Source organism: Halictus rubicundus, chromosome 9 (assembly GCF_050948215.1).
Source record: "Halictus rubicundus isolate RS-2024b chromosome 9, iyHalRubi1_principal, whole genome shotgun sequence".
Taxonomy (NCBI): domain Eukaryota; kingdom Metazoa; phylum Arthropoda; class Insecta; order Hymenoptera; family Halictidae; genus Halictus; species Halictus rubicundus.
The window spans coordinates 14,960,973-14,980,114 of NC_135157.1; the positions used below are offsets into that span (position 1 = coordinate 14,960,973).

General features: G+C 43.0%; 1 protein-coding gene and 1 long non-coding RNA gene across 7 annotated transcripts in view; one reads left to right on the forward strand and one right to left on the reverse strand.

Moving 5' to 3' along the window:
- The window catches only part of LOC143357013 (uncharacterized), a 410,515-nt gene that overhangs the window by 367,511 nt on the left and 23,862 nt on the right, over positions 1 to 19,142 (forward strand). The window lies entirely within an intron of this gene.
- LOC143357065 (uncharacterized) overlaps positions 1 to 19,142 on the reverse strand; it is a 43,793-nt gene that overhangs the window by 14,707 nt on the left and 9,944 nt on the right. The window contains exon 2 of the long non-coding RNA XR_013082756.1: positions 14,498 to 14,712. This is a non-coding gene — a long non-coding RNA (uncharacterized LOC143357065). The remainder of the gene's footprint in view (positions 1 to 14,497; positions 14,713 to 19,142) is intronic.

Below are 19,142 nucleotides of genomic sequence, written 5' to 3' on the forward strand. Positions count from 1 at the left end.
CGCGTAAACCGATAGGCGTGCTTTAATGCCCTAACAGCGGATCCTTCCGAAGAGGTTTTTCTTGTTGTGCTGTTTTGATGCATGCTTCCGAGCTCTGGTCCGCTACCATGACCATTCACTCGGGTTTCTTCTTTCGATGGTTGCTTTTTCGGAAATGCACTTCCATCTAAATTCCATTTCCAGCAGAAACAATTTTTATAGATTGTATAACAATTTTTAATGTCGCCCCAGAGTTGCCAGTGCTAAAGGATAATTGACTAGCGAGATCATCCTGGTAACGTCGTTTCTAGATCAAACAAACTTCTGTTTGATCCCAGCTCCTATTAATTGGTTCATAAAAATCTCCATTTACGTAAACACACGGAGGACCGACTACTGACTGACGCTTCTATTATGACTTCCTACTATGTTGACTTCATCCGCTCTACAAAGGTCCTGTCAAACACACCCTCTTCGCTCTTCAAACAACGTAAACACTGCTCTCATTCAAACGTCAGCTGGAGATGCTTCCCCGAAAACATGTTCCAAAATAAACACCTCCATTAAAAAACCCCCCCGATAAACGTATAAAAGAAACTGGAAGAAGGAAAGTCAACAAGGTACAATGCCCATCCCAGCCATAATCCACGTACTGAAATGCTATATTGAACCCTTCAGGGACCGTGCATTGTGTACCGACGAATGCCTCAAAATTTATTACACAAAGTGAGATAATTATTCGTCACTTTTTAAAACCGAAAACATAAAACTTTTTAAATTTCAAGATATTACTCGATACCTGTCCAAAACACGGATCTGGTCACGGACATACATCGGACAGGAGATACTATTCAGTGGGGATAGTTCTGAGACCTTTATCGGCTAGGCATTTGTGACATATATAGAGTAAACACTGTACAGTCAATCGTGCAGGACAATTTTCAATTATCGTGCTTGGTGGCGCCAGTCAGTCGCAAAAATTCCACTTCCAGAGTATAGTACACCTTTTTTTTTTGTGGTCAAAATAGGGAATTTCAGTGACGTAATGGAGCGCACGTTTGTTTAAGATACCGGGCGTCTGGCACGACGGGCATTCGACAGCTGGCGTCGCCTATTGAAAAACAATGCGCGGCTCGAATGCATTCCGTATCGGTTGCTGCACGTGCGCCCAAAGTGCACGCGGATGATTAACGATTCGTTAACGGCGGGTCGGTACACAAGTAACCCAGTGATAACGCCGGGCAAACGTTTTAAGAACCTTCGTAGATAAACGCCCCGCTCATGTTCCCTGCTCGTAGAAACGCATTAGCCTGTTTTTTTTTTCTCTTTCGTCGATTTTGCGGTTCTCGGGTTTCGATATCCTCTAACGCGGCCTCTCGCGTGTTCTGCGAATTCAAACATTTCGAATAATCATATGTAATCAGGACTCGTCTTTATTGGTCGCTTAATCATTCGTGTCGTAAAAGGGACGATTGTTTGTATGGACTTGTAAACTATCGTCCAGATAACTGGAATATTACCGTGAACGAGCTGGATTATGTGGGTTTACGGTTGCACGGTTATTCAATCTAATTTGGAACTGTGGAATAGCGATTAGATTATCGTATTTTTGGTCATGTAGGGAGAATAGAATTGTTTAAAAATGTTTTCGAGAACGCGAGATTTAGTAGAATTTAATACCTTCAAGTTTACCTTGTTATCTGCTGAAGGCTGAATCTTCTTGTATATTTACGCTTTTCCTCATTGGTCTGTTAATGATTGGTTAAAAATAATATCCACACATTATTCACCTTGGCCGATATGAATGAACACCATGGCAATTGAAAATTGTATTACTTTAAAAACATTATTCAATTCTTTGTCCATGATATGAACATTGTTGTATGGTTTTAAAATACGAGAGCGATAACAATGTATATGCATCGAAGGCTGCAAGGTAACCACGTATTTTATCGTCGCCATTAGTGCAATTTCCCTCCATTAGGTTTCCCCGAGTGAACGCCAGGAATTTTCTGGTAATTTTTTAGCCACAGGAATCTAAAATAAAAATTTCACGAACATTACCAACCGAGTACACAGACGGAGCGTGAAGAATCTCGAAAATTAAAAAATTTTTCGGGGGGATTTAACTGGGAAGTGGCCGGTGGAGGTCACGCAAGGTCACCGTTGGTTACCGAACCGGTCGATTCCGAATTTCACCGTTGTTTACACGGCGACGAGCCCGAACCTATGGGAACCCGTCGAAATGTATGCAAAACCTGCCGGCACGAAATTGCCGGGCACGGACCGCGAGAATGTTAATGGTCGCCAGGGTGGTTCAGCGAGTCGAGGTAAATAATACCGAAGGCCTAGGACCGGTCTAACGTTCCGATCCAGTTCGAAACCACTTTCGTTTTTTCCCCCCAGTTCGCGTTCGTTCGTTCGTTCGTTCGTTCGCCAGTCGGAGACCGAAAGGGAACGATACATGCTGCGTTTTTACCGGCGCGACAATGCAAGGCGTGGCGTCTCCTTTTTGCAAGGCGACACGACCACGGATCGTTCTCCAAATGTCAAATCACCGTTGACTTGCACGGGGAACGTTTTTTTATAGACCTCTCCATCGTTCAATCCATTATCGAAATCCTCTCTTCTATCCCGAAACTCCAAGCTGACTTTGTTCAGAGTTCTTGCGTTTTCGAACCTCTATCTTTATAGACGCATAACTTTTGAACCAGCGATCCCCTAGGATTGAAACTTGGGTTCTTAGCATTTACTCGCCAAAATCTACAGGACCACACAAACAATAGTTAAAAATTTCTGGTTTCCCGAGGCAAAGTTTAACCAAATCATTTGATTCTAGCGAGACATGTATCGTCGACTCTTGAGTTTAATGTTTTCTAAATCAGGAAAATGGTAGACAAAAATTATCATTTTGAAGTGTATAATCTGTGACGAAGAATTTCAGTAGTTGTTTCTACGACAATAAGATTGACGAAGCAGAAATTTCGGCTGGTTCGGTTCCGGCCGATTGAAGTGTTTGGGGGTCCATTTAACCAGAGAATGGTCGTATTCTCGCAAAAATATTCAGGTCGGACGCCGTACAAGTGCGCCAAGAAGCCGTACTCTAAACGAGCTAGAATCGAGATGGTTAATTGTGTCAGAGTCCGCATCGATGCGATTTGTCGCAGGAAACGATCAACCAGAAGAAACCTCGCCTAATCCTCGATCTGTTCCCGGATCGACGTGTTGTTATCAAATTGTTATAAATCGCCGGCCACGGAGTCATTAAAAACAATGCACTTTCTCCCTGCGAAACCGCTCGCTCGAGAAACTTCAAGATGTGCAAACTCGTAGCCGGAAGTTCATTAGAACCCGAGTCATTAGCTAATTTCTTCTGTTCTGAAGATCAGAACGGAGTCCCAAGAAATTAAGTAACACATTTTTTGCAGATCTTTTTGTAATTATCGATTAAACTGTATGTTCGAGGATGGACTGTTCTTTCGAATCGATTAGTTTGACACATTGAGAGCAGTTGGGGACTTTCCGACCGGAAGTCGTCAAGATCTGAGCGATTGCGCGGTTGTGGGCCACTTTTTCTGTGACAACAAGCCGGTTCCGAAGAAATGGAACAATGCTTCTGAAAAAGACTGTCTTTACTCCCATTATCGTTAATTAATATTACGCGAGCTCGATTAGCGAGAAAAATTCTTTTTTGAGAGAATAATACTGCAAATACGGCAAAATCGAACATAACTGCAGTTGTAAGCCCGTTGCAGAATGCTATAAAAATGGTACACGCTGAATGGCCAATAGAAGAGAACGTGTCTTTTAAAGGACATTGCAACATTTTTCACATTCCAGCTTTTAACCTTTTCAACTTCGGAAACCTGTTCCGTACTGTGACATTACTGCATAATAAGATCCAGTTTTTTTAGGAAAGAGAATGGCTCGAACAATTAGCAAAAGTTTCCATTTGACTCGAAAGGATATTTTTCTTTTCTTTTTTTGAGTTTAACAAATTGCATAATGGTCTACAATAACGGCCCCCTTTGTCCCAATGGAAAACATAAAAAGTATCCCATTCAATATTCAATGTATTTTACAGAATTAATATATTGTAATACATCAATTTAAATTCCTCAGATATTAGGTTATACGAACCGTTCGCCACTTAAAATGCATTGAAACACACAACCTCGTAGTTATGCAATTACTGACAGTACTCGAACCTTGTACTGATATTACACTATTCCATTAGAATTTCTATGTACGGCTGTGTGCGTGTACAGGCACAAGCAGTTGTTACTAGTCACCCTGTAATTTAAAACATTATTCGTACTTGGGTTCATGTTCCTCTAATTGATAGTATCGATTGTCTTGACTGTTGGTTTCTACGATTATCATAATTTCAAGTTGCGTACTCTGGAAAGGGAAAGTTACATCAATGATAAAAATATAAAAATACTGTAGCTTGTCCAAAAAATCTAGGCTCTGAAAAATGTTTGCCTTATCCTCTTTTGTTTTAGAATTTTACTATACAGTATAGTTCGTTCGAATAGAAGCAAGTGGCTGGCAAGAGCAGTCGTAAAATTAGCAAAATTTGAACATGTGAATTCTGGGGAGATAAAAATATTATAGTTCGTTCAGGTAATGCAGACTTTAAAAAATATCTTTCTCTTGTTTTTTATTTCGGGACTTTGCTACAGTACATTTAGTTTCACTAGAAGCAACTAGTTGGCAGGAGCAGTTGTTCTTTTAACAGTTCTATTAATAAACCGTCTCTAAGTTTGTGGAGTATCTTCATTAATAGACAGTCCTCCGAATGACAAGATGGCGACTGGTAGCGTCTCACTCTCGGGCCCTAATCATTCGAGGAACACGCATGATGCAATTGGTAATTACACGCATCGGGCCCCTTTTAATTCAACCAACAGGCCAATCAGACCATGAATGACGGCTGACTTGTGTTTATACTTCAACGTAACTGAACGTTGCTCGCTTATGCTTGTCAAAATGAGGATTGGTTATGCCACCGTCACACACAGTCAACACGATGATTAATGGTCGCTCGATAAGGAATCTTTTCGACGAATTCCCGAATCGAAAGCAATCGAAATTATTTCAAAAATATTCACATCCAACACTGCAAATATCTTTACGTATTCAATTATGCTTTTCAAATACTCATTCATTTTACATGTTTTCGATAACTAATCAGAGATAAAAATGCGTGAGGTTATTAGTGGGAAACGTGCCAGATAACAGAGTACTTTCGTGTTCTTTTATTTGATTCGTGGAATTTTTTGAAAAAGAATGCAAAAATAATTTACTTCAGTTCTTTACCATAGACAGGCACCCTACCTCAATGAGAAAAAATTGCCATTTTTACTACGCAAGTTCGGTACACTAATTTTTCCGAAATATTTGTATATCGACTCTTTTGCAAGTTTACAGGGAAAGGTTAGGGATCTTCGCGTAAATTATCGCTAAAATTTCGCTGCTAACAAGCGATCGAGAGTCTTTCTCGGCCGGCGATCTCGCTCCGGTAGCGAAATTGGCATCGGTTAACGATCCGCAAAGCCGAAACGGCCGATACCATCGAATCGCGAACGAGTTTCGAATTCTTTCGCTATCTTATCTAAAGCAGCCAATTCCAAAGGTAATTCCGCATCGGCGGCGAGCGTGTAGTTGCGAGAAAATCACGATGCCGGCACGATATACAACATACAAGTTTCGTTACGTAAATCGGGGCCAGCAGTTACGCCTCGATCCGCACTTTTCCCAGTTGGAAAATCTCTCCTGCACTATCGGGGGAAAAACGCTGAGATGATCGTGTGAAAGCTCGGTTCGCGAGCTCGCGCGGAATCCAGATTCAAATTGTTATTAATTCAATTTGGGCAGCTACGATGTTACGCAAAAAGATTCCTACGCCAATCGTTCGTCGAAATGGGGAGATTAAATTACCACTTCAACCACAAATTGCGATTGACGATTACGATGAGAACGATCGCTATTAAGAATTAAATTCACGCTCTAGTTTCACCATTAATTGTATAACACCGATAATTGTTTGGAAGAAGAAATATGTTTTTACTTAATTGCAATTTCTCACAGTCCATCTGGAAATATATTAAAAATTGGCAGTTTTCGTTTTTCTCGACAGTTGACGATAAATATAGAAAAAGAATATACCAAATGATTCTTATCGAGTAATTTTATCAGTCACTGATTTTTATCAACTGTTCAAGTGAGAAGCATCGCTGAAATGAGAAATTTGAATCGATCAGTTGTTTGGATCGTCGGCCATTAACGCTGACAGCCGATAGTGCACCGGTCTCGCGGACTGTTTGCAATTGCATAATCGGAATCGGTGCACCGTGGAGCCCGTAAGGATCCCTTATTACTCGCTAATACGACGGAATGGTCTAGAAAGGCAATTGATGGTTTCTCGAATCGCCCGTTGTTCTTCCGCGACGGGGAAACAATGGGCCTGAGCGCGTCGCTGTTACGAGGCCTCGTTACGAGCTAGCTGAAATGGGCGGAATTTTGTTTGAATAACAGATGACGTATAGAAACTGTGCATTAGCGTTCCGTTCGGCCGCGGATTAAACAGTTACCCGCGTTCGCTTCGCCCGTGGCCGTCCAATTTTCTCACGGGCCAGGCAAATATTTTCTATTCTAATCCGTTCCTTCCTCGTTTCAATTCCCGACCCCTACTCGCATTCCTATAACCAGCCGACTAGAAGTTCAGTCTCAAAATTCGTTAAAAAAATTACGGTCACTATTTTATAAAAATGCACACGCCTATACTTATTTTTTTTTTTTTGTTAGTTTGCTATTTCATAAATTCGTGAAATCCCAAAGGGCGATCACTCGTAGCCTCGCATGATTGATGGGAGTCAGAGAGATCCCGGAGGTTACGCGATAGCATAACGTTCTCGACGGAGTTTAATGGACCACTGGCAAAGCCGGCCGACCGGCAACGTCATCCTACTTTTCATCGGGAACGCTCCCGTTCGAGGATTCAATAAGTATGAATCTGTTAGCACAGTTCCGGGTTCAATTACGAGCCGCGCGTTGTTTATTTACAGTTACCGAGCCGCGTTCCATTCATTAAGCGCGGATTAATTGCTCCCGATTTACGCGAGATTCTCTCGCGCCTGTTTGCTCCGGTTCGAGGAAAGTCCTTGCGTCTCTTCTGCATTGTACCTATTATATAATCCCCGTGTGTAAGTGCGCGCGTCGCCGTCCGGCAAAACCCCTTATCACGCCCGAGCATCGGCCGACGAAACATAATCCGACGATGCAATTACCGCGTTACGCTGTCCCCTAGATGCAAGAGGATCGCCTGCATATCGATTAGGGAGAAAGTTGCACGAAATTCCTTCGATCAATTTTTTATCTGGAGCTTTCAAAAATATTCTTCATCCATCCTTCTTTTCTGCGAACTCTGAAACCTCTTTCGGCTGAAGTTTGCGAGAATTTGTGGTTTTATGCCCGAATTTAGTGGAATTTAATTTATACGTAGAATTATTTTTTATTCTTGTAAATAATGGTATAAAGAATCTTGATCCGAAGTGTTCTAAATTTTACGATAATGGGCTCCATTTCTTACTGAATACAAATTCAGGAAGCTATTAAATTGCTCCACAAGGTCTACTCCGAAGTCCAAGTTCGTAGCTCGCCAGAGGTCGAGGGTCAAGCGATGGTAAAGAGGTCGTTCTTCCCAACAGAATGAAGTTGATTCTTTCAAGTCGACGTAGAAGGCATCAAAATAGCAAAATTATCAAGACTTCTTCTCGAAGCTTCGATAAAACGGCGGGGCTACACAGAAACTGTTTAAACGTCCACTTCCTCTGATGTCCTTTTATCCGAAGATTACTTCCGGTTAACTTTCTTAACTTCTTCTTGCGCAACTTGTATCCGGTCAACCGAGCAGTTTCATAGACTATTGTCTTCTCTTTCGAACCAGTTTCTCCCAAGTTCGGTGACACAGTTAAGCTCCCTAAGAAAATTGTTATCTTCGCTTCATTTTCTACTGGAATTATTTTCATGTGACAGAAGAATAATCTTATGAAAACCAAACAATTTTTAGCCATTTTACTAAGTCAATAATAATTCAAAAGTGTAACACTAAACTGACCGTAATAGATGAAATGACCGGTTTCAGATTTTTTGTTTTACAATTAGTAAAATTTCTTTATTCTAAATAAATTAAATCTAGTTATAAGACAATTTCAGCTAATTTTAATGTAGATGCTGCGTCAAATTCTTCGAGAATAATATCTGTATAATTTTGCATAGCTGATCTACTAATTTCCTCCTTGTCAAAACGGATCAATTAACCGTTCCATCGAATAAAATCTCGCTTCGAAGAAGGTCCCATGCTATCGGCAAGAAGATACAAGCGATTCCCCATCGTCAGCGTCCTCGGAGCTGTATCTCGTTCCGGGTAACGAGAGCCCGTACAGCCGCGCTATCGCATTCTTTCGTCTCGACCGGCCAAAACGGTTTTCCCTGATAAGGAAACGGGTGTCGCAACGTTGACAGTTCGGCCGAATACAAATGACAGAGGCGTTGGTTGCGTGTCATACACGCTGCCGGGGAAAGCTGGCTTCCGTCGCGAGCGGAACCGGCGATTGGAGAAATCTAAAGCCGACGATTACGCTTCTGGTGCAATCGGCCCGTGTAACCGATAATTAACACCCCGGCGACCAACGGCTCGTCGACTTTCGGTAAATCTGTTCCGGTAGTTCCGACGCAGGCGATAACACCGGTCTCGAACACTGGAATTCGAGATGGAGAAACGTGAATCGATATACTGGGTGTCTCCGATCACGCTTCCGAATCACCTAATTATCTGCCTGATTTACCGTCCTACGAAACTTATTTAGAGTCGTACATCTAACAGTGGGAAGGATTTCTTCTCAAGGTCATTTTCCAACGAGATTCTCAAGGTCAACAGTATTTTATTAAAAATATATTTTCTCTGTGATATTATTCCGGGCCGTGAAAAGACGAATTCAATGACTGTAATGAACGTAGCGTTTCGATTATTCGATCTCGAGATTTTCGTGTCTGAAAGACAAGGGACCGAAACGGTATGGTTACTGTAGTCGTTGGATTCGTCCTTTCGTGCTGAATAAGAATGTCCAAGAAAAGACGTAAGGTTTAAAATAATATCGGTGACCTTGAGGTATCGTTAAAAAAATTATCTCGAGAAATGACTCTTCACCTTCGCATGCGACCAGCCATTAAGATAGCGTAATCTTCCTTCGAAAAGGAGTTTTTAGAGTACAGTAAATAAGACGATTAGGAACACCCTGTATACACCATGTAGGAGGATATATCATGTACCGCGGACAGGTATCGTTGTTTACGGTGATCGTAGCGAGTACTTTTTGTCGTTCGATTTTATCGGGCGCCTATCTCGTATCTCATTATCTAATGACTTCCTTCCAGTTGATTTTCGCCTCCGGGAAATCACGTAATCTCTGACAGTTTGAGGAATTCGAGTGAGGAAAGTCGACGCTCTCGAGGAAACGAGAACATATCGATTCGTAAAAAATGTTCGGGAAGAGTAAAAGTTCGACGGTTTTTTCGTTCGCGACGAGCACTATTACGGAAAGTAGTATCTCGGTGAACTTCACTTTCCTCAGCCTATCGAGCGAATTTTTACAGCAAGCTGGTCCGCAATGTTTTATTGCCGGGGTATGATTGTCTGCGAGAAACAAGTTTACTGTTTCAAGGTGCAATTGCAGATTCGAGTCTCTGATATCATGGTCGCAGGCAATTGCTAGAGTGTGTCTCGAAATAAATCTCTCCTGGCTTCAATAAATTAAAATAAATTAGTAATGCTTCGAATTAAATTCGTAGCTAACGTAACGAATGAATTGCAGATCTTTATGTGATATTCCTATTTCTATGAATCGCTTTATGAACGCCAGAAGCGGAAAACAATTTGAAATACAGTTTAAAAAATTCCTTACATCGAAGATAGTAAACACGCTATTACGTAGACCAGTGATGGGCAGGGTAGGGGCCCCTCAGACGCCTGCTTCTCCCACCAACCATGCTTAGTGGAAGGGAACTGTGTTCATAAATAGTTAGATTAAATGGAAAACGGTAAAAAGAATATAAAATTGCTGTTTTATGATTTGCAAGTCATTAAAATTATTAAGGAAAGAGAAATAAATATTTATGTAGCTTCTGCATCATTCAGTTAATGCAGACAATTTTGCATAAAAATTCAGAGTCTACTATCAAGGTCTGTTAATTTTATTTCACTGTATTACTGCTGCTACTATGGACTAAAATAAATTGCGTTATCTTCAACCGATTAAAATTCTGAAAAAGAAAGGAGTAAATGTTTACGTAGCTCCCTCGGTTAATGCACACAATTTCGTGTAGATATTCACAGTCTATGATTAAGGTCTGTTAATATCTTCTTCTGATTCGGAAAATTACTCGATAAATGTAAAAATGTGGAATCTCTAAAACGGGTTGAAATTAATTGCCAATGGCAGACATTTAGCCGAAGGAAATTCAAGTGAGTCACAGTTAATTCAACTAAATCAGAACGAATCGCCTGATAGCTACTCGGGGGAAGAGATGGCAATAGCTCGCAGATTTTCCAGACGATTCTCGAGGCAATATCTCTCGCGGAATTGAATGTATCGAAATGAATCCGTCGGTGCTTTCGCGCGATCCACGTGGGATCGTTCGCGCACTAGAAATAAACTGCCCGAGGAAAATATTTTCCTTCGTATCTCATGTATATCTCGTACATTTCCCCGGTGGCGCCGAGTCGAGGCGTTCGTTAATCATAAAGACCAGGGCCGCCGGCGAATAATAGCAGCGGCGAGAGCCCTCGGATAAATTGAACACCCTTTTTTTCAGCAAGTAGCGATCCAACAACTCGCGAACCTGCACGGAAATAGTGTTCCTACCTCGTTATAACGCTCGAAACATGATTTCACGGAGCTCTGTGTACCGTGGCCAATCGGTGGAAAATCGCGACGGAGCTTTCTCGCGGAGAAATTCGCGGGGAAATTGCGAAAATGATATAATGAGGTAATAAGCCAGACGAGAGGCTTGGAAATGTATCTCAATTATGGTCGAACGGTTTCAAATGGTCGATTCTCCTCAATTAAACGAATATTCCCTTACAAAATGGAACACTACAAATTTTTCGGAATTTTTCTTTCTGCACAGAAAAATTAAAATTTAGTTCAATTTTTAAAAAAGTCATTAATTTTTAACTTGGCTCCCGAACTCTTTTATTTCATCTCCAATCTTCAACGTTAGAAATTGTTTATTTCAGTAGTTCATAAAATCGGTACAAAAATGGGAATTTGCTGGAAGATGTAATGATCGATTACGATTTGTGAGTCACCGTGTCTAATAATCGGGAATTTCTAATTCCAGCGAGCATTCCATGCCACGGTGTATTTACGAGACCCCCGTAAAAGGTACGCGGAGCATTTTCGAGGTTGAGCCAAGGGAGTCGTTGGCTTACGGCTCATCTATATTTTTAGTGCACCGCGGTTGGTCAACATTTTCTCTTTCCCGTCTCGTCCCCCTCGTATTTTCTTTAAGGGAGCGTGCGGCCGTGTCGTCTGTATTGCGGCGCGGCTAACGGCCGCAGCTGTCGCGGAATCGCGCGCATTTTAATTGCACAGATCACCCGGCTATTTCAAGGTGAACCCCGGCGAGGGTGCACCGAGGCGAGCCACCGACTGAATTAGGTTTGTTGTTCCAACGTCTCGCGATCACTGCTTTCGTCGTTCGAGCGCGGTCGATCGCGATCGCCCCGGAGACGGTTTATTAGTTTTAATTGCTAATGGATTCGCCGATCGAACCGTACCGATTCGAAGTTGTTGTTCCAACTTCCGCTGTCATTTTCCCCGTGTGTGGTCGCCGTCTCATTTTTTGACGATAATTCAGCATTCTGTGCATATTTGTGTATTTATGGCACGCGCAGATTTGTGAAATTTTTGCCTTGAAATGTTCACCTTGTAAATAATAGGCGTAATTAAGAACAGTAGGAATAATTTAAAAGTTCTGTTTCTGACCTGTGAAACATATTAAGGAATAAAATAAATTTCTATTTCACTCCAGTTCGTTCCAATGCAGGTATAAAATTTGTATATTGCATAAAGTCCGCTAATGAATTTGAAAGCACTTACAATGATATCCAACCAGTATTTCTGATTGCATGTTTCTGCATAATCTGCCGGCACAGGAAGCAGCGCGGACAGTTTCACACGCTCGGGTCGCCCGTTCAAAAATTCGAAATTCGTTTATTTTCCGCGCATAGTCGGCACTAATCTTTCGAAAACGACGCATCCTCCGGAGCTTAGAAGAGTGATTGCATCCTCGCGTAGTCATCAACGGGTCGTTACCAGGCCCCAAGGGAATGTAATTCCTTGTGCAAACGACGGTGAGCTACCGGTTAACGTCGATCCATCGATCTCCCACGGTTAATCGTGTTCCTCGCGCTTGTTCCAGGGAAATTAGGATCGCGTTAAGTGGCGCGGGACCGATTTCATTTGCAATCTCGTTAGCATTCGGCCGAATACCGCTCGGCGCAAAACCATTAGGCGTCGACTAACGAGGTTTCGCGCGCGCGGACCGCACGCCGATCCGTGTCGCGTGTAATGAAAAACAAAAAGAAGAAAGAATTGAAAAAAAAAGCAACAAACGCGAGTGGTTTATTAAAATTCATGTTCAATTCGCCGGGCACGGATTGCGCAACCCTGTCGTGCAAGTATCCCGCGCGATTATCCTTCCGCACAATCTCCTCGGTCGAGGCTGACTGGCTTGGCCTTTCGCTTTCCACCGGCGGCTCGCGGACTTTTCGCCCGGATTTTCATACTAATTGCGAATTCAACAATTTATCCGCACGGTGTCAGGAGACGTTAGGCGACTGCAATCATTTTTAGTCGAGAAAGCGGCGGGATAGTGGCGATTTTTTGATGCTAGGATCCGAGTTTCAGGAAATGGGCTCCAAAAATTTAATTATTAAAATTTTTGTCTTGTGCACAAGGGAAGCTGTCCTTTGGTAAAAATTTTCTCAACCCTTAGCACTCGAATGGTGACTGTAAGGCACTACTAAAAATTGCTGTGTCATTATTCAAAATATTTTTTACATTATTAAATTTGTTCGTATTTAATAAATTACTAAACATTTCGGTATTGTACGAGTAAGTTGCACCATTTTCGTATGTATAACAGGAAAAAATATATGTAGAAGGGCAATATTCTAGGTCGGAAGAAATGTGTCATTTTGGAGTTAGAATAGCTTCGAGTGCAAAGGGTTAACATACCCAGGCTTGCAATCCAAAAGATTACAATCCGAAAAATCCCCCAAAGAAGGTCTCGTTCTCTGGTTTGGGAACAGTTCTTTCCAAAAAGATACAAAGCTGTCGAGCAACGAAGAACAACAGCACTGTTGCAGTGTCGAATTGGTTCGAGCGAGCCTAACCAGTCGATTTAAACGACCGTTCCGCGAATGGTCCCACAGGGCCAGCACCTGGCAACTCATCATCATCAGTCACGGTGACATAATTTCGTCGAGCCTCGTTCGCCGGAGCAGATTTACATCCCCGGAGGGTCCGGACCGGCGAATTCGCGTCCCCGCTGGTAATTGTTCGCAGATGCGCAGGACACGCTGTCCTTAAGTATAGAAAAAGAGCACGTGGACGTGTCGCGAACCTTGCCACCGCGACGAATTCCCCTTAATTCGACGTATATTTTTAGCGGTGACGGGGCCCGTAGGATCGTGATTTCGAGATTCCAGCTATACCGGGGGCTCCGGAACCGGCTCCGTCCTCGCAATTGACTTTTCTGCTTGGGATATTACGATTCCCGCGAAATCCCACCGGTCGATCATTTTTCTCTATTTATCGACGGATTTGATGGATCGCCTATCGCAAGAACTGGTGATTAACGACGATCAACTTCGGTTCGAGGCTTGTAAAGCGTTGTATCTCCCGGATGCGTTCGGTAAATAGTAAACGAGATGGACTTCTGTAATTAGAAGCGTTTCCTCGTTTTTGAGAAGAAGAAGAAGAATCTCCGCGGCGGATTTCAGCGTGTTCGCAAACGCTGAGTTCATTGCGGGGATGTGGAAAGCTTAGCGGTGGATACTGCGCGAGATTATGTTACGAACATTTTATTCCCGTCTTGAAGGAATTTTATAGATAGAGGTAATGGTGCTACAAGCCGGTATTAATCGTTAGTGTCAGGCTGGCTCATCAATTTTCACCGCTTCTGCAAAACCCGGCCTGTCAGACCTATTTCAGTCATGTCTCATTTTACTGCAATTTTTCATTTTCAAAGGGGGCACGCGAATATTAAATTCTTCTATCGTATCGATTTTTTAACATTACAACAATTCGACGCCAGGGACGAATTTAAGCTAGAAAAATTAGGTGCAGATCAACTCCAGGAAAATTAATTTTCCTGGAATTCTGGCTTTGTCTACAGAATCTGTTTCAATTTTAATTCTCGGCTGTTTCAAATAAATTTTGCGTACCTCGTCGCCACTTTTGGGACACCTTGTACATTCCGCCAGGGAGCAAACGGTCTCTTGGATGCTCCACAAGCAATTTCCACGTCCTGAGTCATCGAACTTGATCAGGATTCCAGTTGCTCTTCTCCTCCTAAGAAGAGTACGGGGTCTGTGCCCAAATTCTACCAGGCTGAGTCACCGCGAGCACCAACACCATAGGAAACGAACAACAGCCTTTCCTGTAACAAAAAAAGACGACTGATTAGCCACGAGTTCGTGACGCGCCAAAGAAAAATTCGCTGCTTTTGGCTTCGGTCGCCATTGATTTTATCCTTTTAACCAGCCACGACGAATTAACTCGCCATTTATACAGAATCCTCCCATTCTCTTAAGACCTAGCAATTCTCTATACACCCGTTACAACAATTAGCACCCGTCGACGATCTCCTAGAGAAGAGAGCAGACTTACATTGCTTGCATTTGTATATTTTCCCTTGTGCTTAAATATCAATAATTTTATTCCATTTTAACAATTCTCTCACTTTATTACATCACAGCGTCCACGAGACTATAAATTATAATTAACTTAGACTACACGAAATCCTTATCGTGACGATTTTATATGTGTCGAAATGTTTTTCGCGATTGAAAGGTTGAAGGACCCGTGGGCGGTTCGGCCGATTCCCCATAAGGATCGGGAGCATTAGATCATCGGTCCCCGGGATCTAGCCGGTTCGCAGGAATGATCAACGCCGCGACATTCTTGTCGTCGGCACGTGGGCGATCCTGTTATTCGCCGATTATCAAGGCGCTCGACATAGTAAATGCACAAGCGATCGGTCCCCGGTCCGCCACGTCGACCAGGATATCCGAAGTTAGGCTGTTGGATATGTGGAACAGTGGTTAAGAGATTGTATCGATAGTCTTCGCGCGCGAGGCGTGAACCCTGGAACCGCAAGCACCGGGACAGGGATCGTTGCGAGAACTAACAGGCTGCGCGACCTTCGAGAAGGAATTAGTATGTTTCACGGCATGGTGGGTTGACGGGGATGAGATTCAGTGGCTGTACAGAGGTTTATGCTACAGAGGTGATTTTTTCAGATTTTATAGACGCTTGGGTTTCTCTGGAATATTGTTCCTTGGGAGTGTATACTTTTGAGAGACTTGGTCTAGATATTCTCACATCATTATAGCAATTTGCGACGATCGCCGACGCAACCGTTAACAAGAAATACAATAATTATATTGTCTATCTTATCTTTACGACGACATTAATGTGTCGATAGCACTTTTCCGTCGAACACGAAGCTGAACACACAAAGGAGGTCTATTGAAACAATGACTCCATTCAAGATAATAAATAAGATCGATATGTCGCAAGTCAAGGAATTCCTCGAAAAACGTGTGCCTCGGACAGCGAGTGTGCCGAACATCGAAAAAGAAATTAATTAATTGGGCAGCAATACCCGCTTCGATAATATTAATTTAATATTCGGTAATTTCGGCAAAACAGGAAATCTGAAGCCAATTATTTTGATCGAAGCGGGCACTCTTACGGTTAACACCTTCCTCGCGCCGCAAAAACGGAGAGAAAAATCGACCGGTGGACAATCGCACGCGGAAGAATGATCGGAGCAGCGGCAGATCGTATCGATGCTCGTCACGGCTCGGTTATCCGGTGATAATTCGATTCCGCCGCAAAGATATATTCAAATCGCCGAGATCGCGTCGCGCAGATAGCTCAGAGCGGCCGCGTTGTGGACCATTCTCATTCAAATCGGAGCGCACATGTGTGTCTGCGCGCCGACGCCGACGCCGACGCCGACGCCGCGCCAGTGTCGTTCCATTTGTTGTCCCTGCCATTTGCGTGTTTGCCGGCGTTCCGTTTCACGGCCGTGTGTAAACGATGTTAACTGGCGTGCACGCGACGCTGCATTTTAACCGGCGCACACTGGGTCCATTGTGGGAAACGAATTTCGAACTCGACCGACAGTGACGCTCGACCATGCGTGCTCCTCGAGCATGGGAATCACCGAAAAAACTTATGGCACCACGAGCGCGTGACTAGATCTTGAACGGGAGGAATAGAATTCTTGCGATTCGTGCGATTAAAATAAATTTTGTTACTATTAACTGTAGCTTATGTTAGCAATTGTTGCATGGATTCTTAGTAGACCGCGGATATTCTGCATTGACGACACAAATTAATGGATAAAGACAAAATTAATTTTCATTTCGTTTCTACTTCTCCAATTATTTACGGAATCTAGACAGTTTTACCTGGAATATTTTCCGTACGACTGCGAATTGTAGTTGCTTGTTTTTGTCACGCAGGAGGAAAATTCTATCGGGTTCTAGCGGGTGACGCAGAAAATTCCTGTTTTGCATGAAGATGCGTCTAGTAATGAGAAACATATTCATCCCGGACAATAGCCGGTTCGGCTAACGGGAGTTTTATAGTATACAAGCTTATTCGCAAGTATGTCAGCAGGGGACCGCCATTAGACTACTAATCTTGACCCAGCCCTCAGAGAACCAAGCCCTGCCGGCTCGGATGTCGTTGAAAATCGTGTCACGTGGCCTCCAGAAGGCCTTCGGGCCCATCCTCGGAATACCGATATCGTCTGCTTGTGAATTTATCCTGAAGAGTGTCTTCTTCCCCCACACCCCAAACCTATATGACCTAACCATACCCTGCAGAAAAGAATTACTTAACACCCCACCTGAAAAGTCTATAATAATCCTGGATGGAACGAGTAAGAAAACGTGCAAGACTGCGCGTTGTGCTTTTCATTTTTATTTAATTGTGCTTAATTGCACCTGGAGTTGCATATAGCCTTGTGCACTTTGGGAGATACTGCGCTAGACAGTCACCGGTCTAAAAATAATAATGCTCGCGGTGGGAACAAGCCGCGATAGAAGCCACTCGCTGCGGCCATAACGCTTTGTCACGAGGATCGTGCTCTCGCATGCGTTGTGCACGCGCTGTTAACGCGTGCATCGGTGCAGCGGTGCACCAGTCCCATGCATTCCGAAGATTTGCGGCTTGTACCTTCGCGGCGCGGGGCCGTACGCGAATTAATCACCGAGATTATGGCCGTGGATCGATTGTATCGCCGCTGAAACAAACTTCGCGTGTGCTGCGATCGCATAAACCACTTCGGCGTCGTTTCCGATTGATTTAGGGGCACTTGTTTAATGCTTGAACCATTCCACAAGCAAAAAATATATACTTGTTATACATTTGCTTGCATAAAAATGATTTCTCAATTTTACTTTCAATGCGATGTCTTCATGAATATTGAACTGCAGTTTTGTGCAATATCCTAATTTAAACAAATTTTCAGGGAACTTTTTAGATATTAACTTTTTAAATATTAAAATTCAATACAATTTTAATCGTGGGTCAGCTGTGACCCGGCACCATTTTTGAAGTGGCTTCAGGCACATCTTGTGCAGTACACGTGTTCAAATAGGCTAACTAGAAAGGATTACAGCTCGTTATTGCACCAGCGAGCGTCGATGAATAACATAAGCGCGCTAGGCGTAAAAAGTTACATTGCCTTAAATAATAAGGTATCTTTATTACAGCTCGAATGTTTTATCGAGCATGGCGAGTCGAGTTTTCACTAAACAGCAACGTGCGGACGATGTGAAATGAAAAACTGGAGCTCGCGAGCGGAGAAAATTAATCAATAAAACGTGACTATAGTTTCGTATTATGTAATTGCAATTCCCGCAATTCCTAGAAACAGAAACCAAACTTTCCTTAATCAGTTGGAAATAATCAATTGACATTATCAAACTGTTTTACGCTTTCCAATGATCGAGCATTTTCATGCTCATACCGCAAGCGACCAAAGAAAAATCCCAAAAAATTGAGCCAATCAACTGGAACAAATTACTGTCGCTAGTCTGACCTAATAGTTAGCACAATAACGCCGCGTTATCAGGCCACCTTGATCACGGTTCATAAATCAAGAGACTGCTCGATTTCGCGTAATGTTTGCTGTTCGGAGCGCAATGAATGCACAGCACTTCATCGTGACGATTAAGGGTCGTCGAACCTTGAAGTGGCTTATCATCGTCGCGCGAACAGGCATCCGCGGAGCCGCATAATCGCTCTAAATGGTGTCGAAACACCGTTCTCCCCGCGGTTATTGTCAAAAGCGTGCAACAATGTAGAAAAACATCGAGGGCGTACGGCTCATGTATCCCGCGCGGTACGCGGCCACTATAACGAACGTTCGATGCGGTGTAATTAATGGTAATTAGCGCGGTACGCGGCGTGATTATTCGCGCGGTGCAGTGGCAACTGTGCCGGACTATAATTTACAGTTACGCGATAACGCGTGCGTGGCAAATCACGCGGACAGTATAGCGAATAGTTGGTCAAACTTGCGGATACAATTCGTAATTCATCTCACAGACGTATGGAATCGTTTTCTATTAGAATTCGAGCCGCGAGGTTAATCCGCAGACTATAACGGTGTACAGCGTTGCAACGGTGGCGCGGCTGTGAAATGTTTCTGAACTCGGGAAAAATATTTGCAAAGGAATTTTCCTGTCTTTGCCAGTTAAATTTGAATTTTGAACAAAGTTCTTGTGCCGGTGTTAAATTACCTGGACAGAATTCGCAAATATTTTCGACTATCCTGTAATGGAAAAG